This window comes from Abramis brama, assembly GCF_963993115.1.
Source record: "Abramis brama genome assembly, chromosome: 6".
In the NCBI taxonomy this organism is placed as follows: domain Eukaryota; kingdom Metazoa; phylum Chordata; class Actinopteri; order Cypriniformes; family Leuciscidae; genus Abramis; species Abramis brama.
In genome coordinates, this window is record NC_139968.1 from 27,674,557 (window position 1) to 27,694,613 (window position 20,057).

Below are 20,057 nucleotides of genomic sequence, written 5' to 3' on the forward strand. Positions count from 1 at the left end.
TCAGTTGTTGGTAATACTTGCCTTTTTGTTGCGCTCGACTGAATTTCCTGGAGCAACATATGAGTATAACAGCAGACGTGAACACCAACAGACACACACTGATTATTATCAGAATAAAATATGAACGATGGCTCTGTTCTGTAATGAACATAGAGAGAAAAACTTTCAGTCTTTCCATTATGAATTCAGACATAAAAATTCTATAAATAGAAAATATCAGTCCAACAAACAGATCAGAAATATGAGCGCTGACGTACCTGCACATGTGTGGCAGAGTCAACTGATGTCCAGATGTGTGGTCTGGTTGCTGATGGGATTGTTGATCACACAGCTGTAAGTGTTTTTATCCTGATATTCCACCTCCAGAGGTAGAGAGAGACTGATGCTGAGATCAGACACACTGATGCTGGACAATACACTGATTCCTTTGTACCAGGAGAGAGTCACATCACTCACATTCAACACTGAACACACCAGTGAACATCTTGACTCTGATGATGATGATGAAAAACATTGTTGTGAGGATCCAGTAATGAAGGGAATGGGCAGTGGAGCTGGAAAATATGTATAACAAATAGGCTAAGTATCTGCTTAATATCAGTAATTGGTGTATTCCATTTTTAAAAGAAAGAAAGGACATTGGGTTGTAGTTTACTGACATAAAATCAGTAGTAGACAGGAAATACTTTTATTTATCTGCACTTTGTCAGCAAAAGACAGCTCCAGGGCTCTTTTGTATTTTTCTATCCCAGCACACAGACTGAATCAATAGGTGTAATTTTTCCCCCCAAACGAGTTCAGCGGAAATCCCACCCTGCATCTGATTTCATTGGTTAAGGGTAGAGTGAAGGGTAGGTTTAGGGATCAGTGTTTGGTGTAGGTGTAATCAATCAGTACAGTGATTGACATGACCAATGAAATTAGCTCATTGAAAATGATCAATAGGGAGGTCTTGGATGCCAACGATCCCAGTGCATAATGGGTGTTTATGTTTCCCTACTTTTTGGCAAAAAGAAATGGCTCAGTCCTTTTTCTCTTTTTTCTCTAGTCATGTAGCACCGATTAAAAAAATAAAATCTTTCTACAGCATAGACAGCCGAGTTAAGCCCATCTTGCCAGCAGTGAATTATCCCTTTAATAAAGCGAGGGTGATGCGGACAAAGAAAAAACTGATCTTCACATCCCTAAACTCTTACAAAATAAAAACTTGTCTTACCGTAGACAGTCACATTGAATATCATGTCTGAGTTTCCACGGTCGCTGCGGATCTGTAGTTTATAAAGTCCAGTGTGTTCAGATCTGATGTTTCTGATGGTCAGAGATCCAGTTTGACTGTCCATCTGGAGTCTGTCTCCAAATATCTTATTACTGTCAAACAAATCAATGTTCTGCTTATAGAGTTCAGCTATACGAGTCTCTTGAGGTCCAAACGTCCACAGTATCTGATCATCTCTCTGTATTTCAGTAACATCAGTGTTTAGAGTGACAGAATCTCCCTCAGTCACTGACACTGACTTCACTTCATCTGTCACAAGTCCAAACACACCTGAAACACATTCATTTGCATAAACATCTTTGGCTGAATTCAGAGATCTGGAAAAGTCATCCCATTACAAAGTGTGTTATTTAGCATATTTTCAGTTTAACACTTTAGCAAATAACAATGTGACAGGATATGGTTTCTTTCAGTGTCTGTTTCCACTGTTTATTATTGGCCCATAAACTGCTATATAATGATCTGATGAGTTTTATTAAGTGATTTAAAGTGAACCAATATACAATATAAATCCAATATAAAATGGTATCAGTCAAATAGACAAATTCGTTTTGGATGATTTGTGCTGATGACAACGATTGATTATCGTTGAATCTTGAAAAACTAAAAGAAAAACTAAAACATTTAAATAATCAACCAATTACAGAAACACTTTAATCGAAGAAATAAGTCACAATCAACATCTTACCTTCTACACAAATGAAGAGCGAGATTAAACAGCTCATGTGTGCGAGCATCTTCGAAAAGTGGCTGTTACTGTGGTTTCAGTTCACAAACAGAGCCTGTGCTGAAGATTCAGCCAATGGCCGCTCATACTGTTATGAGGAAGTAGCAGAGTTGACCTAAATGGACTTCACTTCCTTTTTGAAGTCCAAAACACATTGATTTTAGCATCTTGGATGTTTAAATATAGTTCAATGTACCTACAATAGCCTACATGTCTCATCAGGTTACTGATGCTCTTTTTAAACATATAAAAATAAAATATGTATATATATATACTGTATATATGATGATGATGATGATGATGAAGAGCACTGTGAAGAGTCAATGATGACAGGAATGGGCAGACAAGCTGCACATACAGAAAAAAACAATGAATGTTAAAACAACTCAAATGAAAATAATGCAAAGTATTGTCTGAATGTAACTTGTTTTTTTGTTTTGTTTTGTTTTTTAACGAAAGTAAGTCAATAACATAGAAAGCATTATAATTGAATGCTAATTACATTTACAACTGCAGTTTACTCACCATACAGTGTAATATAGAATCTCTTCAGTGTTTTTCTACTGCTGACGACAGTCAGTTTATAAAGTTCAGTGTGTTCAGATCTGATGTTTCTGATGGTCAGAGATCCAGTTTGATTGTCCATCTGGAGTTTGTCTCTGAATCTTCCATCATTATAGTTAATTTGGTACCTTCTAATGATTTCAGCTATTCAAGTGTTTTGAGGTCCAAACAACAGTATAAGATCATCTCTAGATACAGAATCTCCCTCAGTCACTGAAACTGACCTCACTTTATCAGGTTTCCCAAACACACTTGAAAAACAAACTCTCTGAAAGCAACAAACTCCTCATAGTGCTGTGGTGTGATGAACAACAGAAATTCAGGAAATATCCAACTACACACTCCACTTTCTAAAACTCTCAAAGGAAATGGTAAAATCCGGAAGAAAGTAGAACACACTGAACAACTGCAAACGTCTAATAAGACACACAAAGGTTTGTCGAGTAAAAGGTTAAACTGACCTAAAAAACAGACCAAAGGTTTTACCGCAGCTGTGAGCGTCAGAGCATGAAACCTGAAGCGAAAAAAACAGACAAGACAACAGATACTTTTCTGATTTTAGAGGTTTAAAATAATAAATAATATAATGTGTATTTTAATACAGAAGTGAAGTGATCAGGATCTTCAGTGTGTTTCTGCTTCTCTTGCATACAAAAAAAAAAAAAAATGCATAAAAACAAACAAACAAAAAACAAAAACAAATACCTTCCTGTGAAATTACCAGATCTTTAACCCACTGTAGAGTTAACGTAGAAACAACAGGATCACACAACCGAAAATAATGTCTGATTCTGGGATTCATAAAAAATTAAAATACAATGCCCTTGAATAGTCTTGCATGCACTACAGTATATGAAGGACACTGTGTTACCCATCTCACCTCATCTCATCTCATCATCTCTCATCGTATCCAACTTCACACTTATAAATTTAGTGGAGACAAACACAATCAGTACAGAGTGAAAGTTTAGAAATCTTTATTTCACAGCAAATACGCAAAACACAGCATACTGATTACAACACTGTTATAAAGTACAGTACTGTACACTGAAGATTTTTAAAAAAAAAAAAAAATAAATAAAAATAAAAAACATTACATCAGCCCACTATTTAACATCACTTAATGGCATTGACACATTCAGTATTTAATGTCTCTGCACAATCTTCTTCCTGGTGATTACATTACAACGTTTAATATGTAAATACACACACAGTGTGTGTCATATACACTGACATGACAATAATTAAGATAATCTCAGATTATATACCATTTTAAGATTATATACCATTATAAGATATTTTCCTCAGATCTTGTCATCAATGGAGAAATAAGCTTTTGCTCCTCAGGTTGTGCAGTTACAGTTATGTACAGTACCAGCAGAGACTAACTTGACCTTGATCCATGATAACCAGACAAATCCAGTACATGAGGTTCTTGTAAGTCTCACTCACAGTCAGCAGAGGGAGCTCTTGGCTAATACACATATTCAACAGACTACTAATTGCATGTTGCTCTCATTACACATAGGCTACTTCATAAGCACACTTGTTTTAAATACTTCCACACACACTAGCATGACAAAACTTAGTGTATTTACTAGTTGCCATCTCAACACTTTATGGAGAAAAAAATTGCGCCGAAATTCAGAAATCTTGGAAGATATCACTGAACATTTATTTAACCATAGCAAAAGTAAATTTCTTATGTAAATTTTTCATCTCTATTTTTTGTGTTTATTTAAAATGAGACAAATCTGATATTATTTTAATCTCCAATATGTTATATATCAGTTGCTACGGTTCTTTAATGCTTCGCTAACTATCAGAACACACTAGCTGGGTTTATTTCCCAGTTAGGGCATGTTGTCACATTTCACTTCCATTCTTTCGGGGTATATCAATAAAAAGTATACACTGTATTAATAAAACAAAACCACATAATTGTACTAGACATGTTTGAAATTAATGTGGGAAAAAATAAATACTCTGAACCCTAAGTAGATTTACACAAACTGAGAAAAGCAAAAAGTGTAAAGATGTGCCCCGCTCTCCCCTAATTATTAAAAAGACCACAACTTTGAGGTTTGGTTTGAGGTTGTGTCTTCAATCTGTTTAATTTAAGGACCTTTTACTTTGTCACTGCTAAACTGTATTAAACCTCCATCCAGTGTCTTTTTCCATAAAGGGTAATTTGCAGCATAATAGTTTCTCTAATAAAACAGAAACAAATCACAAAGGTGAAGGGGTGGATTTCTGAGCTCCACCTCTACTTTATATGAGTGTTTTCAGATATTTCTAAATATCTATCCTTCTAAAATCAAAGTTAAAGCATTTACTTTTCATTTTTTCACCAAAGAATAAAAAAGAACAGTCTAAAACTTCAGAATGAGAGAAAGTACATATTATCAGGTTTTAGGAAAGTTCTCCTGATCTAGCTAGAGCTCTGACGGCTTCAACCTTGTGGAAGCTGTGTGTGTGTGTGTGTGTGTGTGTGTGTGTGTGTGTGTGTGTGTGTGTGTAAGAGAGAGTGTCTATCCTGGCTCCAGTGAGGTGAACAACACTGAACAAGCACTCAGAAGAGATGGAATGACCAATTCAGACAAACAGAAGTGTAGAAAGTCTTTTTCCTTCAATTAACTGCATCTCTGACTCCTGGTCTTCATTCATCACATCTGGTCCTGGGGTCAAAACTGCAAAATCCCCAACAAAGGGACAAAATTAGACAACAACAGTGTTGATGCTATACAGCTATAAGCAAAACTCAAAATGGTGGAAAATCTCTCTGATAATAACAAATTACAAACAGAAATTCACCATAGGAGACCACTTTTTTTTTTTAAGACAGATTTTCAGCTCCAAAACGGCCATTTTGCCTAGAAATTAATTTAAAGAACATTGATGACAGCACAAAAAAACAAATAAGAACAACTTCCACCCCTTTATCTCACCCAGTGCCAAAACAGTCTTCAGTCTGTGAATCTACTTTAGTAAGTGAAGTGTTACCTTGTATTAAATTACAAAGCTACAAAGTTCATAATATATATGCACATTACAAAGGGTGCAGAGAAACTGGCACCCAGACGTCACAAGATTTCAAAGCTAAAATATTTATCAATATTAGCTTCAGAGAACATGAACACTTTTTTGGTTTTGAATGATTTGTAAATGAAAGTTAGAGAAGGTTTTTTACCACCAACTGCCAACTTCTGATGTCTTCTCACATGTTGCTTGTGATTTGTTTACCGCTAGGGTCGCTAACCTCTTACAATAACAAAGGTGTAGGTTGATGAAGCATAAGCGGAATTATGGATCTAATAATGTTTATGGATGAGTGAAAACATTCATGTTTTTTACAAGACTGTGGTATGAAGCACAAATATCAGCGCCACACGCGAGTCCCGCGGTTATAAGGGAATGAGGACATTTAGAAGATTGTCACGGACGTGGAGCGAAAACGCCATGCCGATATTGATCCTCGTTTTATTTCTCCTTTTGTCCCAAAGTCTGCTTGCCACAGTCCATAATGTTTGAACGAAACAACAACAGCATGAGCATGCCGCTAGACGTAACGCAGATGTCCACATCTGTCACCATTACTATGGCAGTAAAAGCATAATGCAGATATTACGTCATTGACAGGCGACAATGACCAGGGACGAGCCATTATTTAAAATTGGAATTTATCTGAAATCAAAAATCTTTGGGAACTTTTGGGATATTGTAAGTACACAACTGCAGGAAATATATCACACTGTGCAAGTGATTTTTGGATATTTTATTACAAAAATCTTACATATTGTCCCTTTAACTGTTCATACAACTGACAAAGCCTACCTATAACTGCAAACATCACGCATGTAAAAGCAGGAGTGACAAATGCGATCTCAGCTCGCAGTACCTCGCACATCGTTAAAATGATTCAAATATCATCATAGACATATTGCACACCCATATGTACATAAAGAATGAACTTATAATTGAACTGAATTTCCTTCTTCTTTCTTTTATTTGATTTCTGTCATTCTGATTTTGCATTTGTTTCTGTTTAATTTCATATTATTTTCCCTTGCTCCTCTCAATAACTGCATCAGCCTTTGATCATGTTCTTCAACTGTGTCTCCCCACACCAATAAGTCATCAATGATGTTCACAACACCTTCCAGGCCTTCTATCATTGGGCTATGGACCTTCTCTAAAAATCTAAAATCTAAAAAAATCTCTGATGCTGAAGAGATCCGAAGGGTAAGCAAAGAAAGCGATATCGTCCAATGGGTGTGTTCATCGTGCATAATGTGGATAATTTGGAAAGCATCTGGCATGCTTGAGACCACCTCTTCAACAGTTAACATTGGATAATGCTCTCGTTGTATCGCTTTATTGTATCGAGACGAGTCCATATGCACTTTTTTTAATGTGACCACAGTCACTGTTTACCCACCGCATAGGCTCAGCCCATTTGCAATCACTCCAATCTGTTCCATTTTTTGTAGTTCTTCAATTACTCTATCTCTGATAGCTAGGATCCTCCTTGAAGCATGCATAACTGGTCTGATGTCTTTGTTTATTCGTATGTGGTGTTAACCGGATGAGCAGCCTATTCCTACAAACAGATGAGAATGTCACTGAGAATGTCATTACATATTTTGAGAAAGCATAGCCTATTTGTGCAGTTTAAAGTTCACTATAATAATCTATACCAAAATATATATAGGCCTATAGGGTTTTCTTATACATCAAATATTTTATGTAATATTATTTAAAATAGGGGTTTTCATTTTAATAACATGTAATTGTCACTGATTCTGTTTCTCTTGACAGTGTGGTCAGGATGATGCAAAGCATTGTCTGAATGTAACTTGTTTTTTTATTAAAGAAATTAAGTCAATAACGTAAATATAGCTTAGAAGAAACACAGGATTTTGAGATATTGAGAAAATATTATAAGAAAAGTGATTTAATAATAAACCCTCAATGCTGAAATACGGTAAATGCTGACAGTTGTTGTAGCACAAGCTCAAGTATCATTTCAGGTCTTGTCAGAGTTCTGTCACTTCTGTTTGGGTTACATCTTGGGTTGGTGACAGAGCTCTGGCATGCCCGGTTTGTATTGTGTTTGTGTATAGTCTGGTTTGTTGTGAGCACATGGCTTCTCATGTATCTACTTGTGCCATGTGCTCTCCTGTCAATTGTCTAGCCCCTCCCATCTTGTTTCCTGATTATTGATTAATTTGCCCCACCTGCTTTCCTCGTTACCCTCTTTTGTTTGCTTCCCTATTTAGTCTTCCTGTGTTTGCAGTCCTGTGCTGGTTTGTTGTCTAAGTTCCCTTTTGTTTCCGGTTCCTGCCGATGCCTGTCCTGTTTTCCCCCCACGGGGAGTTTTTGTTTGTAGTGTTGTTTTATTTCTTTTGTTAATAAATACCCATTTGTTTTCTGCACTTGAGTCCTCGCTCCTTTCACCAACCCAGTCCGTGACAGGTCTAGACATGTTTTTACGTTTTGTATGCAGTTCATCACTTCATAGTAATTTACAGGGATATTTACAACAATGCAAAAACCTATTGACAATATATATTTTTTTATATTTGGCTTTTTTTCTTTCTTTTTTGGACTGATTTGTTAATCACAGGTTTTTTATCTGTTAAAGGTCCCGTATTATGCCCCTTTTCACAAGATGTAAAATAAGTCTCTGATGTCCCCAGAGTGTGTATGTGAAGTTTTAGCTCAAAATACCCAACAGAATTTTTACAGCATGTTTAAAGTGTCATTTTTTGGGGGCTCAGAAAAACGCAGTTTTAGGGTGTGCCCTTTAAATGCAAATAAGCTGCTGCTGCACCGCACAGGGGGTGGAGCTTCATGAGCTCATGCTCAGTCTCTCAGGACAATTTCATCCCACGGAATGATGATAATATCAGAAACTCTCAGTAACGGTGTTCATTTCGAGTCGGACAATAATGCCTACAGAGTCAAAGTGCTGTATAAAGATGGAACAGGTATAGTTTAGTTGTTTAATTACGGTTATAATAACGTATTTGTCATCTGCTTGTATGTATCCATTATTAATAGCCTACAAGTCTGCTGTTTCGGACCAGGTCTGAATGATGATCAAACTGATGAGTTTAATCAAGTTTATTGTACATCACACAAAAGATGAAGCGTCAGTTTTACTTCAGAAAATCACCGTAAGAGCGGAGTAAACACAGTGAGTTATAAGAAGTGCGCATGCAAGTACATAAACGAATTTCGGTAGAGTTGAGGGAGCATTTTCTTTAAAAACAAAATAATTCCACCTCGTCTTCAGCGGCTGCCTCAGATTTCGGTAGTAAATAGAGAGAAAGCAATGTGGATTAATACATCCAGCCACACAACACCTACAACATTCTCGTCAGTGCAGCAGCTGTGAACTCGATCAGGGCGGGGCTATGTTGAAACGGCCGTGTCTGTCAACACTCGTGGGCGGGGCCTGTGCTTAGTGACGTCACTAAAACAGCATTCTGAATACATACAGTCGGCATCTAGTCATAGTTGGGGGCGTGGCGAGGGTGGAGTCGTCGTGGGGGAAAACACAGCGAACATCGTGTGTATTTGAATGACAAAAATGTGGTATTGTGAGTCATTGATGCCTGCCGACCGGCAACGGTACATTGTAAAATTAACTGCAATAGGTTATGATAGCCCTTATTTAATTAAAAACTGGGTCAATGACCCAACCAAATGGCCGGAGGTTTTGTTTCCAGACCGGTTTATCTACCTGGTTGAATCTCCAGGTAAGACATCGCAGCAGCTGTAACTTTCGTATATGTTGCATACTATAACTCCATAAAACCTTGTCACTTACCAATTGTACGTATGCTCCAAACTATTAATCCTTTTGTAAAACGGTGATCAGTACGAAGTTGCAGAGGGACTGTGCTGACAGTTATCCCTAAAGTCCTCTAGTAACTCACAGACTGCAGTCTACTCTACTCCATAGGTTTACGGCTCGCGTCATGAGCCTTCAGCTGATAACGCTAATGTGAATGAGACATCCCTTATGAAAAACAACTAACGTTATAGGAATCTTGTAGTATTTTGGGACAAAATATTATAGTAATCCTATAGGAATACTATAGTATTTTGGGACATACTATATAGAGGTATTACAGAACATCACATAAGTATTATACACTACTATAGAAATCTTATAGGATTATAGTTCTTTTTCGTAAGGGATGTAGACAAAACTAGCCCACCACTGCCTAATACCAGTTTAACACCCACTACTATATCACACAGGGATCTACTCACACAGTAATCTCAAAAAAGAAAGCTCAAAAGCCATTTTGTCCTCCTTTCCGGTTCTGTGTGTTTATTAGGAAGGATGAAGAACTTCAATTCATAATTTGTTTGTTTATTGGCGGCACAGAAAACGACACAGCAACTCTTCGGCATGATTGTACACTACAGATTTTTTTTTAAAAAAAAAATAAATAAATAAAAATAAAAAACATTACATCAGCCCACTATTTAACATCACTTAATGGCATTGACACATTCAGTATTTAATGTCTCTGCACAATCTTCTTCCTGGTGATTACATTACAACGTTTAATATGTAAATACACACACAGTGTGTGTCATATACACTGACATGACAATAATTAAGATAATCTCAGATTATATACCATTTTAAGATTATATACCATTATAAGATATTTTCCTCAGATCTTGTCATCAATGGAGAAATAAGCTTTTGCTCCTCAGGTTGTGCAGTTACAGTTATGTACAGTACCAGCAGAGACTAACTTGACCTTGATCCATGATAACCAGACAAATCCAGTACATGAGGTTCTTGTAAGTCTCACTCACAGTCAGCAGAGGGAGCTCTTGGCTAATACACATATTCAACAGACTACTAATTGCATGTTGCTCTCATTACACATAGGCTACTTCATAAGCACACTTGTTTTAAATACTTCCACACACACTAGCATGACAAAACTTAGTGTATTTACTAGTTGCCATCTCAACACTTTATGGAGAAAAAAATTGCGCCGAAATTCAGAAATCTTGGAAGATATCACTGAACATTTATTTAACCATAGCAAAAGTAAATTTCTTATGTAAATTTTTCATCTCTATTTTTTGTGTTTATTTAAAATGAGACAAATCTGATATTATTTTAATCTCCAATATGTTATATATCAGTTGCTACGGTTCTTTAATGCTTCGCTAACTATCAGAACACACTAGCTGGGTTTATTTCCCAGTTAGGGCATGTTGTCACATTTCACTTCCATTCTTTCGGGGTATATCAATAAAAAGTATACACTGTATTAATAAAACAAAACCACATAATTGTACTAGACATGTTTGAAATTAATGTGGGAAAAAATAAATACTCTGAACCCTAAGTAGATTTACACAAACTGAGAAAAGCAAAAAGTGTAAAGATGTGCCCCGCTCTCCCCTAATTATTAAAAAGACCACAACTTTGAGGTTTGGTTTGAGGTTGTGTCTTCAATCTGTTTAATTTAAGGACCTTTTACTTTGTCACTGCTAAACTGTATTAAACCTCCATCCAGTGTCTTTTTCCATAAAGGGTAATTTGCAGCATAATAGTTTCTCTAATAAAACAGAAACAAATCACAAAGGTGAAGGGGTGGATTTCTGAGCTCCACCTCTACTTTATATGAGTGTTTTCAGATATTTCTAAATATCTATCCTTCTAAAATCAAAGTTAAAGCATTTACTTTTCATTTTTTCACCAAAGAATAAAAAAGAACAGTCTAAAACTTCAGAATGAGAGAAAGTACATATTATCAGGTTTTAGGAAAGTTCTCCTGATCTAGCTAGAGCTCTGACGGCTTCAACCTTGTGGAAGCTGTGTGTGTGTGTGTGTGTGTGTGTGTGTGTGTGTGTGTGTGTGTAAGAGAGAGTGTCTATCCTGGCTCCAGTGAGGTGAACAACACTGAACAAGCACTCAGAAGAGATGGAATGACCAATTCAGACAAACAGAAGTGTAGAAAGTCTTTTTCCTTCAATTAACTGCATCTCTGACTCCTGGTCTTCATTCATCACATCTGGTCCTGGGGTCAAAACTGCAAAATCCCCAACAAAGGGACAAAATTAGACAACAACAGTGTTGATGCTATACAGCTATAAGCAAAACTCAAAATGGTGGAAAATCTCTCTGATAATAACAAATTACAAACAGAAATTCACCATAGGAGACCACTTTTTTTTTTTAAGACAGATTTTCAGCTCCAAAACGGCCATTTTGCCTAGAAATTAATTTAAAGAACATTGATGACAGCACAAAAAAACAAATAAGAACAACTTCCACCCCTTTATCTCACCCAGTGCCAAAACAGTCTTCAGTCTGTGAATCTACTTTAGTAAGTGAAGTGTTACCTTGTATTAAATTACAAAGCTACAAAGTTCATAATATATATGCACATTACAAAGGGTGCAGAGAAACTGGCACCCAGACGTCACAAGATTTCAAAGCTAAAATATTTATCAATATTAGCTTCAGAGAACATGAACACTTTTTTGGTTTTGAATGATTTGTAAATGAAAGTTAGAGAAGGTTTTTTACCACCAACTGCCAACTTCTGATGTCTTCTCACATGTTGCTTGTGATTTGTTTACCGCTAGGGTCGCTAACCTCTTACAATAACAAAGGTGTAGGTTGATGAAGCATAAGCGGAATTATGGATCTAATAATGTTTATGGATGAGTGAAAACATTCATGTTTTTTACAAGACTGTGGTATGAAGCACAAATATCAGCGCCACACGCGAGTCCCGCGGTTATAAGGGAATGAGGACATTTAGAAGATTGTCACGGACGTGGAGCGAAAACGCCATGCCGATATTGATCCTCGTTTTATTTCTCCTTTTGTCCCAAAGTCTGCTTGCCACAGTCCATAATGTTTGAACGAAACAACAACAGCATGAGCATGCCGCTAGACGTAACGCAGATGTCCACATCTGTCACCATTACTATGGCAGTAAAAGCATAATGCAGATATTACGTCATTGACAGGCGACAATGACCAGGGACGAGCCATTATTTAAAATTGGAATTTATCTGAAATCAAAAATCTTTGGGAACTTTTGGGATATTGTAAGTACACAACTGCAGGAAATATATCACACTGTGCAAGTGATTTTTGGATATTTTATTACAAAAATCTTACATATTGTCCCTTTAACTGTTCATACAACTGACAAAGCCTACCTATAACTGCAAACATCACGCATGTAAAAGCAGGAGTGACAAATGCGATCTCAGCTCGCAGTACCTCGCACATCGTTAAAATGATTCAAATATCATCATAGACATATTGCACACCCATATGTACATAAAGAATGAACTTATAATTGAACTGAATTTCCTTCTTCTTTCTTTTATTTGATTTCTGTCATTCTGATTTTGCATTTGTTTCTGTTTAATTTCATATTATTTTCCCTTGCTCCTCTCAATAACTGCATCAGCCTTTGATCATGTTCTTCAACTGTGTCTCCCCACACCAATAAGTCATCAATGATGTTCACAACACCTTCCAGGCCTTCTATCATTGGGCTATGGACCTTCTCTAAAAATCTAAAATCTAAAAAAATCTCTGATGCTGAAGAGATCCGAAGGGTAAGCAAAGAAAGCGATATCGTCCAATGGGTGTGTTCATCGTGCATAATGTGGATAATTTGGAAAGCATCTGGCATGCTTGAGACCACCTCTTCAACAGTTAACATTGGATAATGCTCTCGTTGTATCGCTTTATTGTATCGAGACGAGTCCATATGCACTTTTTTTAATGTGACCACAGTCACTGTTTACCCACCGCATAGGCTCAGCCCATTTGCAATCACTCCAATCTGTTCCATTTTTTGTAGTTCTTCAATTACTCTATCTCTGATAGCTAGGATCCTCCTTGAAGCATGCATAACTGGTCTGATGTCTTTGTTTATTCGTATGTGGTGTTAACCGGATGAGCAGCCTATTCCTACAAACAGATGAGAATGTCACTGAGAATGTCATTACATATTTTGAGAAAGCATAGCCTATTTGTGCAGTTTAAAGTTCACTATAATAATCTATACCAAAATATATATAGGCCTATAGGGTTTTCTTATACATCAAATATTTTATGTAATATTATTTAAAATAGGGGTTTTCATTTTAATAACATGTAATTGTCACTGATTCTGTTTCTCTTGACAGTGTGGTCAGGATGATGCAAAGCATTGTCTGAATGTAACTTGTTTTTTTATTAAAGAAATTAAGTCAATAACGTAAATATAGCTTAGAAGAAACACAGGATTTTGAGATATTGAGAAAATATTATAAGAAAAGTGATTTAATAATAAACCCTCAATGCTGAAATACGGTAAATGCTGACAGTTGTTGTAGCACAAGCTCAAGTATCATTTCAGGTCTTGTCAGAGTTCTGTCACTTCTGTTTGGGTTACATCTTGGGTTGGTGACAGAGCTCTGGCATGCCCGGTTTGTATTGTGTTTGTGTATAGTCTGGTTTGTTGTGAGCACATGGCTTCTCATGTATCTACTTGTGCCATGTGCTCTCCTGTCAATTGTCTAGCCCCTCCCATCTTGTTTCCTGATTATTGATTAATTTGCCCCACCTGCTTTCCTCGTTACCCTCTTTTGTTTGCTTCCCTATTTAGTCTTCCTGTGTTTGCAGTCCTGTGCTGGTTTGTTGTCTAAGTTCCCTTTTGTTTCCGGTTCCTGCCGATGCCTGTCCTGTTTTCCCCCCACGGGGAGTTTTTGTTTGTAGTGTTGTTTTATTTCTTTTGTTAATAAATACCCATTTGTTTTCTGCACTTGAGTCCTCGCTCCTTTCACCAACCCAGTCCGTGACAGGTCTAGACATGTTTTTACGTTTTGTATGCAGTTCATCACTTCATAGTAATTTACAGGGATATTTACAACAATGCAAAAACCTATTGACAATATATATTTTTTTATATTTGGCTTTTTTTCTTTCTTTTTTGGACTGATTTGTTAATCACAGGTTTTTTATCTGTTAAAGGTCCCGTATTATGCCCCTTTTCACAAGATGTAAAATAAGTCTCTGATGTCCCCAGAGTGTGTATGTGAAGTTTTAGCTCAAAATACCCAACAGAATTTTTACAGCATGTTTAAAGTGTCATTTTTTGGGGGCTCAGAAAAACGCAGTTTTAGGGTGTGCCCTTTAAATGCAAATAAGCTGCTGCTGCACCGCACAGGGGGTGGAGCTTCATGAGCTCATGCTCAGTCTCTCAGGACAATTTCATCCCACGGAATGATGATAATATCAGAAACTCTCAGTAACGGTGTTCATTTCGAGTCGGACAATAATGCCTACAGAGTCAAAGTGCTGTATAAAGATGGAACAGGTATAGTTTAGTTGTTTAATTACGGTTATAATAACGTATTTGTCATCTGCTTGTATGTATCCATTATTAATAGCCTACAAGTCTGCTGTTTCGGACCAGGTCTGAATGATGATCAAACTGATGAGTTTAATCAAGTTTATTGTACATCACACAAAAGATGAAGCGTCAGTTTTACTTCAGAAAATCACCGTAAGAGCGGAGTAAACACAGTGAGTTATAAGAAGTGCGCATGCAAGTACATAAACGAATTTCGGTAGAGTTGAGGGAGCATTTTCTTTAAAAACAAAATAATTCCACCTCGTCTTCAGCGGCTGCCTCAGATTTCGGTAGTAAATAGAGAGAAAGCAATGTGGATTAATACATCCAGCCACACAACACCTACAACATTCTCGTCAGTGCAGCAGCTGTGAACTCGATCAGGGCGGGGCTATGTTGAAACGGCCGTGTCTGTCAACACTCGTGGGCGGGGCCTGTGCTTAGTGACGTCACTAAAACAGCATTCTGAATACATACAGTCGGCATCTAGTCATAGTTGGGGGCGTGGCGAGGGTGGAGTCGTCGTGGGGGAAAACACAGCGAACATCGTGTGTATTTGAATGACAAAAATGTGGTATTGTGAGTCATTGATGCCTGCCGACCGGCAACGGTACATTGTAAAATTAACTGCAATAGGTTATGATAGCCCTTATTTAATTAAAAACTGGGTCAATGACCCAACCAAATGGCCGGAGGTTTTGTTTCCAGACCGGTTTATCTACCTGGTTGAATCTCCAGGTAAGACATCGCAGCAGCTGTAACTTTCGTATATGTTGCATACTATAACTCCATAAAACCTTGTCACTTACCAATTGTACGTATGCTCCAAACTATTAATCCTTTTGTAAAACGGTGATCAGTACGAAGTTGCCGAGGGACTGTGCTGACAGTTATCCCTAAAGTCCTCTAGTAACTCACAGACTGCAGTCTACTCTACTCCATAGGTTTACGGCTCGCGTCATGAGCCTTCAGCTGATAACGCTAATGTGAATGAGACATCCCTTATGAAAAACAACTAACGTTATAGGAATCTTGTAGTATTTTGGGACAAAATATTATAGTAATCCTATAGGAATACTATAGTATTTTGGGACATACTATATAGAGGTATTACAGAACATCACATAAGTATTATACACTACTATAGAAATCTTATAGGATTATAGTTCTTTTTCGTAAGGGATGTAGACAAAACTAGCCCACCACTGCCTAATACCAGTTTAACACCCACTACTATATCACACAGGGATCTACTCACACAGTAATCTCAAAAAAGAAAGCTCAAAAGCCATTTTGTCCTCCTTTCCGGTTCTGTGTGTTTATTAGGAAGGATGAAGAACTTCAATTCATAATTTGTTTGTTTATTGGCGGCACAGAAAACGACACAGCAACTCTTCGGCATGATTGTCCCGTGTATTTCAATGAGCGCCAAGGCAATGTTTTCCCCCACGGGCTAAATTCACATCACGTGACGGGGCGTTCCCGGGGGCGTTCCCAGACCAACCGTCTGTATCTATACAGGTTGTTGGGAGACACTGCTGATGATTTATGGGGATTAATAAAAAAGGAGTGAGTGGATTTTTAATCACAGTATTTTTAACATAGTTAATGCACTGTGAAGTAACATTACCAAACAATTAACAGCTGTATTTTTATAAACTAAGATAAACAAAGATTAATAAATACAGTAACAGAAGTATTGCTCATGGTAAGTTTATGTTATTATTAGATACATTAACTAATGTTAACAATTCAAACCATATCCTAAAGTTACAAACAAATAATTTACTCTAATTTAAATAATACTCTGATGTTTAAATCATTTAAAATGAGAATGTAAGTGTGCTTACCCCATTTTTGTTTGTTAGAAAAAATTATATTAAGATTTTATATCGCAATATATATCGCAGAAAAATAAAATATCGCAATGTCATTTTTTTCCAATATTGTGCAGCCCTAGTTTCAATGAATCACTAGCATTAAATCCAAAATCATCTTAACATAGAGTCGAATCTTTGCTTAGGCTATGATAAGAGAGCAAGCACAGACAGGCACTGAGATATGATTTGTGAATGATCATGAATGATCCATCAATGCACTGGTGCGGAGCTTTACAGGCAGCGAGACACAACGCACACAGCAACACTGTATCTTACCGTATTCTGTACATGACGTGCACAGAATGTTGTTGTAGAATAATGTATTTCTTCAGTTTCAACTGTTTTAATAATCACATTTAACTAATAACAATTAGCCTATACATGAACCTGAAATGGTGATACACAAAAGACTAAATTCAACTGCAGTAATACTTACCACTTGGTGTTGCTTGTTGCAATGTGGTGTTTCTGCAATCCCTCCAGAAACTGCAATTATGGCCAGCAATAACAATAAAATTACCACTAGTATAAAATATGAACGATGACTCTGTTCTGTAATGAGCAAAACAGAAAACAGAATGTAGTTTACATTAGTCCTGCCAGTCTGACTTCAACCTGAGACACAAAACAGCAGATCAGGGAGATAATTTAATATATTACACCACTGGAGAAACACTTAACTATTTAGCTTGACATGATGGTGACCAGCCTTTGTTCAGAGAGTTTTAACACCAGGGGCCGGTTGCATAAACCGCTAAGACTAGTCTTAGTTTTCTTTAAGACTGTTCACAGCTAAAGTATGCTACATAGAACCAGATTGGCCTAATTTGATACTAAAAAGTAAGATTGACTGCCCCTTGACTAACTGCTAGTGGCTCATCCTAGAGACACTGTGTTAACATGTTTATGCAACTGGCCTAAACATGTTAACAAGTGTTTAAAGTAATGTTAAACCTAATATGAAACCCATACTCAAAATATACTGATATTGTGTTGGGGTTATAGCTCACAAAGATGAAAGATTATATACAAAATATTCCAATCAGTACAGTTCAGAAGAATGTAATCTCTGCGTTGACAAACCTTCACATGTGTGACAGAATCGACTGATGTTGTCCAGATGTGTTGTCTGGTTTCTGATGGGATTGTAGATTGTGTTGTTATTCCACTTCCAGAGGTAGAGAGAAACTGATGCTGAGATCAGACACACTGATGCTGGACAATACACTGATTCCTTTGTACCAGGAGAGAGTCACATCACTCACATTCAACACTGAACACACCAGTGAACATCTGGACACTGTTGATCTTGATGATGATGATGATGAACAGTTTGAAGAGTTACTGGAAATGACAAGAATGGGTAGAGGAGCTGGAAAACATGAAATAACATGAAGTCAAGTCAAGTCACCTTCATTTATATAGCGCTTTTAACAATATAGATTGTTTCAAAGCAGCTTTACAGAGATAATAGGAAATTTAAGTAACAGAGATTGTTTGGCTTTACAGCAGCTCTAGGATAAAGTTATTGTCCAGCTAAAGTTAGTTTTGATTGATTTACTTCCATTTTAAAGATCATTAGTTAACTTAGGGCCGCTGACACGACACTGTTTTTACCGAAAACGTTTAATGTGTGTGAAGTGTGTTCACTTCACGACAGCAGTGTTTGGTGGATCGAGAACACAAACTGTGAAATAGGTTCCAAGGGGCAAGTTTTGAATTTTTTTGAAAAACGTTATGAAGGCTTTATATCAGTATTATTATCAAAAATCAATACCAAAAATAACATGATGCAGATATTTTCTTGCAAGGCTGATCAAAAAGAAACCAAAAATGTAAATTAAAGGCTGAAAAAAAAGAGAGAAATGCCTGCATCTAAACTAAAATATATGGTAATCTTATTAATTATTTCATAAATTTGTAGGTAATTTTGGCTGCAATTTTGGGCATTTGAATTATCATTTATCATATCAGAAATTATAGCATTTGTGATATGATTCATATCGTTTACTCACCATAGACAGTAACATTGAATCTCTTCTGTGTTTTTCTACTGCTGATGACGGTCAGTTCATAAAGTCCAGTGTGTTCAGATCTGATGTTTCTGATGGTCAGAGATCCAGTGTGATTGTCCATCTGGAGTCTGTCTCTGAATCTTCCATCATTACTGACAAATATATAGTTCATTTGGTCTCTTCTAATGATTTCAGCTATTCGAGTGTTTTGAGGTCCAAACGTCCACACTATCTGATCACCTCTCTGTACTTGAACATCAGAGTTTAGAGAGACAGAATCTCCCTCAGTCACTGACACTGACTTCACTTCATCAGTTTCACCAAACTCACCTGAAATACATTCAAATAAATTATTGTTTACCAGCTGTACCATATATATATATATATATATATATATATATATATATATATATATATATATATATATATATATATATATATATACAAAGAGTGCAGTTTGAATTAAAATAGTTTAACTCAAATTAAACAAGTCAAACACATCCATAAATACATAAAATTAAATTAAATCCGCACACAATTTGTGACACACACACACACACACACACACACACATAGACAGAAGACGGCAGCGTTTGACATCATATTCAAAATGTCTCTGAAAGCAACAAACTCCTCATAGTGCTGTGGTGTGATGAACAACAGAAGTTCAGGAAATATCCAACTACACACTCCACTTTCTAAAACTCTCAAAGAAAATTGTAAAATCCTTCTAAATCCTGAACAAAGTAGAACACACTGAACAACTGCAGACGTCTAATAAGACACACAAAAGTTTGTCGAGTAAAAGGTTAAACTGACCTAAAAAACAGACCAAAGGTTTTACCGCAGCTGTGAGCGTCAGACCATGAAACCTGAAGTGAAGAAAACAGACAAGACAACAGATACTTTTCTGATTTTAGAGGTTTAAAATAATAAATAATATAATGTGTATTTTAATACAGAAGCGATCTCAAGGATCTGCAGTGTGTTTCTGCTTCTCTTGCATACAAAAGAAAACCCTTCCTGTGAAATCAACAGATCTTTAACCCACTGTAGAGTTAACATTGAAGCAATAGGATCACACAACCGAAAATAATGTCTGATGTTGGGATTCATATATTTTTTAAATACAATGACCTTGAATAGTCTTGCATTCACTATATGAAGGACACTGTGTTACCC

At 36.6% G+C, this 20,057-nt stretch overlaps 1 protein-coding gene and 1 pseudogene across 2 annotated transcripts in view; both read right to left on the reverse strand.

The window, feature by feature from the left end:
* LOC311085884 (uncharacterized protein) overlaps nt 1-20,057 on the reverse strand; it is a gene marked incomplete at its 5' end in the record, with an annotated part of 58,429 nt that overhangs the window by 907 nt on the left and 37,465 nt on the right. The gene's annotated exons all lie outside the window — the stretch shown is intronic.
* Nucleotides 1-20,057, reverse strand: part of LOC311085168 (CD48 antigen-like) — a 21,600-nt pseudogene continuing 1,543 nt past the window's right edge. Inside the window, exons 2-4 of the transcript in view lie at nt 18,876-19,205; nt 258-554; nt 1-47 (exon numbers count right to left, since the gene is read on the reverse strand). The product of the transcript in view is annotated as a CD48 antigen-like (transcript). The remainder of the gene's footprint in view (nt 48-257; nt 555-18,875; nt 19,206-20,057) is intronic.